Raw genomic sequence first — 9929 nt, forward strand, 5'->3', positions numbered from 1 at the left:
GCTTCCTGGACGCCGGTCGTCAATGCTTGTCGTCAAGGGGTGATTATAGCTGTAATACTAATAGCCGGACTGCTGTGTACTGATGTATTGTATTTGCTATTTTACACTATTCATCATCAACAGTTTTATTCTTCTCTTACAAGCCAATCATTCGAAGTTCTGGATGCCATATCGGCGGGAAAATCGAAATCCAACTGAAATTGTTGACACTACGGCTATCTCCCATGGAGCCCGTCTAAACTCCGTCTCTTTTGTATTGATGTGCTGCGCACAAGACTATTAATCAGAGTTCGGGAAAGATCTGTTTCAAGGTTAGATATGCAGCTCCGTATTTGTATCTTTGCCCATGGAGAGCTTATGCCGATCGATTTCAATGTCTTCAGTCGAATAAAGGTGTGCCATAGGATGGGGCATTTTCCTTTCAGGAAGCAGAAACAGCAACTTTGAACCAACATGGCTTCTTGGCAAGGATCACCTCACTCATGATTGCATGTCATTAAAAGCGGCTTCCGTGGGCAATGAAAATGCTGATGATGTTGAACTGATTAACATATTACCTGCATTTTAATGTGCTGATAGAAACACTATGATGATATTGAAGATTGCAAGTCAGCACTGTACTCAATTTGTTCCCGAAAAGAGATAATTGACAGCTGAAGTATCCATGAGAGCCCCATAGAACGATGTCCACTGTGTTCTATCTATCTAAGTTCGATATGAAGGCACGAGTAGGAACATATAAGTCAGGTAAATGGTGTTCATGCTGTAACCAATCTTTGAAGAAATCGGTCCTACGACAAGATATGTAGATGGATCATAAAATACACAATATGGAGATAATAAAGTAGGCTCATACAAGACCATAATTCATAGCACAGTCTTAGGATGCCACATGTAGATATCGAGAATGAGATAAATGGGTGTCTATTGCGATCTAAAAGATAAGAAACAAAGAGAAGAGTGACAATCACTTGCAAAGATGTGTTGGAATGTCAAGTGTCACGCATCATGGTGCAGTCGACATCGGGATCTTCAGTAGGAAGCACCGTTCATCTGTTCTCCTCCTCGGCTTTCCTTATTACATCATATTGCTTCTATTAGTGTACACGGCATGTAGATAAATAGGTAGACGAACGACGATGACCCTCGCCTGTTTGCGAGGGTTCCCTGCTATATCTGGGTGAGCGGCTGGAGAATTACTGCTTATCTCAACAAGATGCACTACCCCATGCTGACTCAGTGCTAGTCTTAGTGTGAGCTAGGAAAAGGAGGATAAGTGTTGAATATACCATCTACAAACAAGCGACGATTACCTATCTATAGACTTCTTCCTCATAAAAGGTGCAGCCTGTATTCTCGCTCTTTTAGGATCTCCAGGTCCTTGCTCAGCTGAAAGGGGGTGCTTTTGAGGCACTGAAAAAAGGTAGGTGAGATAGTGGGTGACATGATGATTAAATACTGAGACTAACAGTTGTATGAAAGTTTGTGATGGGACCCTGTGTTGCCTGTGTTGATCTGGGGAGACATGGAGTTCGCATGGAGGTAGTAGGCTGTGATTTGTTGGGTGCTAGTGTTGACACAGTGCTTGGAGGACCAGGTTTCATGGCATTAGTGCTGATCTGGCATTGTGCCATGGAAGATGGCTGTAAATCTAAGACAATGTTGTAAGCAATTCATCAATTGTGATGAGGCTCTTACCAGGAAACTCCTGCAATCATTTCTGAAGGCCATCAATCTTCCTGTTTCTCTTCATGAGTTGTTCTTCTACCTTCTTCATTTTCTGGTCCTTCTCAGTCACCTGCTGCTCAAGCACAGTGATACAGCCCCTTGCCACTTCATACATTCCTTTGAATATACTGCTGATTCCTTGAGCCACCATCAACCATTTCCGGGTTGATACGAGCAGATGATGAGGCAAAGAGGGCTTGGGCTCTTCGATTTTTAATAGTTCATTGATGCCACAGGTGGGATATATCTTCAGCAGATGACCTCCAATATCCCTCAGTTGCATGACTATGAGGCACATGTCATTGATGCATCCAATGAGCTCTTGGGTAAAAATAATGCGATCCTTTCTGTCCTTGACATCAATATCCAGGCCTGCCAGGTTCAGCAAAGCCTGAATGTCTTTCAGGCTTTGCTCAGCTTTAGAAATGGCTATCACAGTGTTAGCAACCGATTACACAAATAAGATCAAACAGTAACACATGACTCGCACTTCAGTCAGGTGCAGATACTGTTTGCAGGTTTATGTGCAGGGAGCATGCACACTTAGTTATAGAGAGTGAGTTCAGACTAGTTTTTGGGTGAATAAACTTTAGTTCGAGACTGAGGTTTAAGACCTGCAGTCGAGATACTTATATACAAGTTTGGATACATGTAACCAGGGACTCTGGTTACTCACTGGCTACTTCCAGGATACTCAGATAGACAGTAGCATACGATTCTCTCTCTTTAGCTTACCATCACCTGTCTCATCTCGACGTCCTTACAGAGCTCGTTCCTCACACTTCGTGTGATTGAGTTCTCTAGTGTTGCTTCGTGGCTACGAGCCTACACTTTTTTTTTGTGACCTTCATGCTCTGCTGTCTTTTGCTTTCCTTCTTTCACTCTGGACAATGCCACATCATCACCTCGTTTCACATGTTGGACCATGCAGCGCTTCAATCTCCCAATTCTTGAACCTCTTGAGAGGCCTGATTCATGGTACCAGCCTGCTGCACCAGTGCCTGTTGCACCCAGTCGTGGGCCAACCCCTGTTGATGATGATTTTGATGGCCAACCCTTGCCTAGCTCCTACTCTTCACCTAACCCTGCCCACCCTGTACCTATCCCTTCCTGCCCTGTATCAATGTCATCAAAACTCGACCTGCCGACTCTCACATCCATCACATCCACAGATGTCCTTCTATGGCTCATGCGTTGTGCAGATTCCTTCGAGGCCTGGTCAGCGCTGAACAACGACAAGAAGCTCAAACCTGAGACTCAAATTCTGGTTGCTGGACTCAAGATGGAGCATACTGAGGCAACCGCTTGGTGGAATGAGTGTAATGCACTAACTCTAATCTGAACCAAAGCTGATCTCTATCCTGTCACTCACGTTTGGTGATTCAGTGTTAGAGAGGCGTTGGTAGATTTATAAGAGGTTGGGCATTACTTATAGCAAAAGCGAGGAGCTCATAAGAGTTAGGAGTATATAACCTTAGCTAAAGCTAGGGTCTGAGGCCACAGTGAAGGCTAGCTTAAATACATGTTAGACTCGTACTAAGAATAGTGTCTACAAGGGTGCATGCAGTGAGAAGTGCGTCTTTCAACGAATGAGGAGGGAGGACACTAGAAGAAGCATGCTCCCGACGAATGAGAGTAAAGAGCGCATATCACCTGCATCTGCATGGGACTCCGTCTGAATAGGCTGCATCCCATAGACCGCCCTCGACTAGCGGTCGACTCCTGTCCAACTACTAAGAAGCATGATGCCATCAAGAGAAGCATGATGGTATCACAGTTTTACCCTTATTTTCCTTATCTTATCTTATCCTTATCTCTCGGAACCCTGGACCTGCCTATCTTATCTCCCAGACCCATGATATTCTGCTGGCACACTCCTTACCCGTATACCCGGTTGCCGTCACCCCAGTTCACCCCTGCCACCCCCAGGTGACCAATGACCCGCATGCACTGAAGAGGCTGGCTGTGGGCACCTGTGGAATAGTGAGCAGGCTAAAAGGCGAACCTCAAAAACCCACACACACACTCACACAACTACATGAACTACAATCACCCTCATAAGTTCTAGGGGGAGCGATTATTTCTAATGCGATCCAACTATACTTCAATATCTCGAAGAGTTTCTCTTATTCTCAGCGCTCTTAGCGAAGCTAAGCTTTCTCTAATGACTTCCTAAGTCTAGGAACTTTTTACAGGAAGGTCGTTCACTGGCGCGACGCAACCTTCAAGGCAGATTTGAGTTATAATACACAAGGGACACTGATCCCAACAGAAACAGAGGCAATACACGCCAAAACTTTAGTGAGCTCGCTAAAAGAACACCACAGGCAAGCACTGACTTAGCCCGCTCGCTACACAACTGTATGTAGGGGTTCTCCAACTAACTCCAGCAGGTTATCTCGACTCAAGAACACTTCAGAAGTGCTCAGAAAACAGATTCAGAAACAGAACTTCGAACAGGACTGAAACAGAACAGAACAGAACAGAACAGAACAGAACAGGACAGATCTCAGATTTCCACTTCAACACATTCTCCGAACAGACTTAACAGACTTAACAGAACAGAAACAGCGTCACTGATTCGTATTCACTCTGACTAAGTTCTCAAAAGTCTTATCAAAAGGGTATCTCGTATTTCTCTGAGTGAGCTCGCTAATTCTACGCACAGCTCGAAGTCACAAACTGATCCTTTGTTACAGTACCGCCTTCAACGCGTGCACGGGAACTCGGGGGCTCGAAACCTAGCCTCTACCTACTGTAACCAGTCTACTTATACTACAGGGGAATTAGAATTACAAACGTCGCGCAGTACCCAGACTCCTACATGCGTAGCACGTTGCCACCACTGCCTTACTGAGCATCCGAGTTGGACTTCCCAGTTTTAGTCTCATTTCTATAGTGAGCTCGCTAAACGCGTGCCAAGAGGTGCTCTCCCGACACCCGCGGGCTCGTTCTCTAGCGACCGACAGGTCTAGGCGCACGGAACTATCAGTTCTGGCGTATGTCATTCAGGACTTCTTTCTTGGATTCACAGAGGCTTCTCGTAGACACGGCAACAAGTGAGTCTTCGAACAATGGGACTCAGAACAATGGAATGCGGGCTCACGGACTTCGGCCGAAGCCCATTGCCCAAGCTCGTGCCAGTGATATCTGTCAGCTCGCTTAAGGATTTCCCCGGATTTTCAGGTACGGTGCGTCACAGTTAGCGAGCGCGCTAAGTGTTCTCAGTGCCAGTGCAATCTTCAAGGTTTTATCTAGCTCCCGCGAGTGTGCCTGTAAGTTAGAGCCTAAGGCATTGGGTATATGGTTTGGCCTTCTCATCACTGCATGCCCATCAGGTACAGTGCTGTGACTAAGTCCTGTTTAGAATCCCGTTGCTTCTTATGCCATAAGTTATATTCCATATCATTGCACCGCGTAGCATTAGTGTCGACGTGTAGTTTTAGTCCGCTCGCTCACTATTTCTCAGTATGCGTGTAAAACACTCTAGATTGCAAAATTACACAGCGTAAATAGGCTGCAGTCGCAACATATCCCCCCCACTAAAGTCCTGACCATCCTCGGTCATCGCGTTGTGGGTCCTGCATGTTCTCTTTCCTTTCCATGTGCTCCGAAATTCGAAGGCACAGGTTCCGGGTACATCAATGTTCATAGAAGTTCTCACGCTGAGTGCTTCTTTTCTTATTAGAAGGTCGGGGACCGGAGAGCTCACTAAATAAAAGTTAAGTCCCTCCAGTTTGCTTTCCCACCTTTCTACTCTTTTCGCCCACTTTCCTAGTGAGCTCGCTCTCTGTCTTCTCTTCTACGGTTTCTGTCGCCATCGTTCAACTCAGTACGTGTTCTAATCGTGTGCTGTCACCAGTTGGCTGATGCTTCTCTTTGGTTTCAGAAGTCCCTTCAACATGTCCAGTCTTACTCCAGCCGTTGCCGCCCTTCCCGACCTCTCGCCAGTCACCCGAGGAGTGTATCCGCTACCGGTACTTTGTGCGTTTCAACCCGCGCGAGTACTACTATGTGTATCGTCGAGTGACCGCCCTTTTCGTGCCTGTTTATCACCACCGTGGGGAGCATACTCCGGAAACTCTCTCTGAGATGTTTCACAAGATTTTCAATCTCTTGGTGCGTATTCCTCTAGCTCTCTTTCTCCCGCTCGCTCATTTCCGCTGCTGTTAGTTTCCCAACATGCGTCGCCTTCGCGACCAGCGCCTTATCGATTCTAGAATTGGGGCCTACATCCGCGGCTTTCTCACTCGCTGGCACGACACTCTGCCTCCCAGGCTTAGAGTCCTGGGTTGGAACCAGCTCATCGCTCGTGTCCCCGCTGAGACACTGGCCTTCTCATGTGAGCCTCACTTTTCCTCTTATCCCTGCCCATTTAATTCATGGTTCTATAGGGCCTACCGCGCCTAACAGTTGGGTTACCCTTCCCTGGTGAACCCGGCTTTGTTATGACGTCTCCGCCCCTACCTCTCAGTTCACTATCTCCTGCAACGGGAGGTTTTGGAATCTGAGGACATTCTTCGTACCCCACTGATCGACGAAGAGGCCTTCCCAGGGTGTCGTTTTTCGTGCAGTACCCGACTCCTCTCCTGGATGATGTCGATGAGCTCGCTTCCTGAGTGGGGGTCCCCTATTCCTCAGCCTCGTCGCCGCCGTGGTGCCCAACCCAGTGCACCCGTGACTTCAAATTTTAGCCCGCTCTCTAATGGGCAGACCCTTACTCTGGCGCCAGTGCTCCCTTTTTCCCCTCGTCCGGCTGGTCCTCCTGCTGGGCCTTCAACCCCGGCTCCTCCTCGTACTCCTGCGCCTCGCCTTCCTTCGACCCCAGCGCCTCCACCTTATCGGCCTTCCGCGCCTCCGCCGTCGCGTCCTCCCCCAGCTTTTGAGTCTCAGCCTCCTGCTGTGCGTCACGGTCGCCACCACTTGGCGGCCTCTATTCACGACCTGCAGCAGACGTTGAGGGTTCCAGCCTCAACTCCCGGGAATGCTCTGCCTTCAGCTGCGACTTTCCTCGATCTCAACCGTCGGGTGTAAGTCTTCTTTCCTTTGGTTGTTCCTCTTCGCTTTTCTAACAGCTTTTCATCCTCCAGTACTGCCAGTCTTCCAGTGCCGCCTACTCCGCCGAGTAAGTGGCTGGATGTCCTAGCCTAACTTAGCGAGCTTGCTAACTCAGGCTCTCCTCCTTCTAGCTCCTGACCCTAGGCGTTGACCTCAACCTCAGAGTGTGAGTTCTTCTCCTCATCCTCTGTCTCCGGTCGCTTACTCCTTTTATTTCCAGCCGCTACCCCCGGACTCAAGACTTCCTCAGCCCAGGGTGAGTAGACTCCGTATTCTGTGCTAGTTCTCTTGCCAGTTACTCACGGTCGCCATTCAGTTCTCATTGTTTTCTACCCCCGTGCGCCCTGCTCCGCATACTGTGACGTCGGCCCGTACTTCTCAACGCTGGCCCCGCGCTCAAGTGAGCCCTCCCCTGCCTCCGGTTGTTGGAGATGGGGAGTTTTCCGCAGCGCCCATCCCTTCTGCTTTAAGGGGGACCGATTCTACCCCACGGCCCCAAGAGCCGTTATTCTTCCCAAGTTCTGAGGAGGACGATGGTCATCGTCCTCCTTCTCAGTCTCCTCCGCCTCCATCTGACTTCGGTGGCACTGGCAATCTCTTTGACGATATTCCTGTCATCGAGGAAGCTCGGGCACCTTCGCCCGAGCTTGTTTATGATGCTGTTTCTGGCGACCTCATCGCCGATCATGACTTCGACGTGGGATCTCCTGTTGTGGAGGTTCCCAAACGCACTACTCGTAGCAAGGGCAAAGGGAAAGCCGGCGCCTCTCCTTCCAAGAGGAAAAAGCCTGTCCGGAAGACCAAGGCTCCACCAGCAACTCCTCCTCAGGCTGAGGAGTCCGTTCGTTCTCCTCCCCCTTTCTTGCGTATTCGTACGTCTACTCTCCGCCATACCATCGCCTCTCCGAGCCCCATGCCTGCGGCTGGGCCCTCTCGTCTAACCAAGCGCAAGAAGCAGCCCAAGGCTGCTAGAGCTTCGACTCCGCCGGTGGAAATTTCTCCTCCTCATGCCCCTCTGACCTGCTCGCGCGCCGCTGCTACCAGGGCAGCCATTCTTCCTCCTATCGTCGAGCTCCCTGAGGAGTCTGGATCGGGCTCCGACGATGACGCGCCTCCCACGAAGAAACGCAGGATTTCCGACGCCAAGCAAGAGGAGAAGAAGCAGGTCTCACGCGAAAAGGGGAAGGCCAAAAAGCGAGCTCGCAAACCCAATGCCCGTTATACGCTTAGCGAGCCTGGTGCTGGGTCCGGGGTTGCTATCAGCTGTCACTCTACTAGCCGCTCGGAGCTCGAAGCCTTAACCTTCGAGGATATTCACGAGGGCCCCGCTGCCTTCTTCAAGTGAGTTTCTTTCTCCACTTCCGTCTTCTCTATGTTATCTCAATCGTCGTGTATCCTAGGCCTGTCCGGTACGGTGACAAGAACGGCACCTTTGGTGCACGCTCGGATCCCTTTCCTTATTTCGCACGGGCTCCCGATGTGAGTGAGCTTGCTTGCTTCGCCTACTTTTCTCTGACTCTCCCTTTTTCTTTTCAAGGTTTCTGGCGATTGCATTCCCTGCTCGACTAGGGATCTCAAATGTACCTGGACGAACCAATTCCCAGGTGCATCCTGTGATCAGTGCACCCATAGTCACCACAGCAGGTGTTCCGCTCGATACACTGCTCAAGAAATGAACAAGGTATCTTCTAAGCTCTCCAAGTACACGAGATACAACGTCGGTTGTATGTATTTCTTTCTTATTCCTCCTCTTCTTAGTCCGCTCACTAACTTTTGGCACCACAGCGATGGAGTCTGATCTCAAGGAGCTCCGCGCGCTAAACCACGACCTGTAGCACCTCGACGTGCTCATGCGACGCAACTTCCTGAGGCGCGACCGCCTGATCTGGCAGCTTGCTGACTCTCTTGACCAAATCGCCGGCCATGAGAACGGTAATGCCATCATCGAAGGTCTGGCTTCTGCCTATGAGGAAGTCTCTAGCTTCGTCGTCGATGATGGTATCCGTCGCTCCCTTGGTCGTCCTCTTAACTTGCCAAAGCCTGGCGAGTCCTCTCATTCTGCGGCTGGTTCTAAATTGAAGTCTCCTGCCAAGGGTGACGAGTCCGAGGCGGATTTAGATCCTAACGGCTCTTCTGCTAGCAGCAGTGGTAGCAGCAGCTCCAGTGATTGATATCCTTGTAGTGTATCTTGTGGGCGGACTTTCTATGTATCTCCTGTAATATCTCCTTTTTGTTTTTTTGTTATCTTCTTGCAGCCCTTAAGGCTTTTTATCCAAAATTTCTTGCTGCTCTTTGTCCTGATTCTCATGTGCGATCTTAGAAGGCAGTAGTAGGATAGGCATAGGAATCCTGCTGGTAGAGCAACATGGCTCGACTTAGAACAGATTCGATTCGATTCTCACCTGTAGTGATCAGACAAGACTTCCGATATAGAGTAAAAAGACCTGAAGTAAAGAAATTACACTCTTACACCACTGCCACGGAAGACGATCAGGCGGTGATTCAGTGATGTCATCGCCTATGTGGCCCTGCATCAGAACTCTAAGTCCCTGATTTGCATTGATGCCATATCCGTTCGCGTCTTGGCGAGCGAGCTCGCTACTTTCTTCGGGCTTGTGTGGTTTCTCTGTCTTTTTCGGCGTCTGTCATCTGTCTTGTCTTTAGAGTTTTGTTTTCTGGATACCAAAACTCTTTGTTCGTTCTTTCATTCCTGTCCATTTTGGCACCGGTCTTTCAGTCAGTCGCCGTTTCTGCGGACTTGTTTCCATCCTTATTTCAAATATTTGACATCTTCGCCTAAGTGGCTGCTTTTTCGCGCGCCAATATCTCTTTGGTGTTGTTTGTAGAATCGAAAATTTATGTCCTAATTCCCCATAATATTAAAGGTATACTGTGTATACCACTATATCCCCCACACTAAAAGACATTGACTGTCCTCAGTCACTAATCTCTTCAAGACCGACTCTAAACTTCACCTATCAACCCAATTTCAAATCTATCAAAGCCCATTGTACTTCAATTTTCATTGTTCGCTCAGGCTTTGCTAGGTTGTGAAGTTCTCTCTAAGTCACAATTTGTTGGGATTAAATTTTTAATTTTTCCGTCTGTGGCTGCTGCGAGTACTGGTATAAAAGTGAGGCCAG

This window comes from Desarmillaria tabescens (assembly GCF_030435595.1).
Source record: "Desarmillaria tabescens strain CCBAS 213 chromosome Unknown EV420scaffold_54, whole genome shotgun sequence".
Classification (NCBI taxonomy): domain Eukaryota; kingdom Fungi; phylum Basidiomycota; class Agaricomycetes; order Agaricales; family Physalacriaceae; genus Desarmillaria; species Desarmillaria tabescens.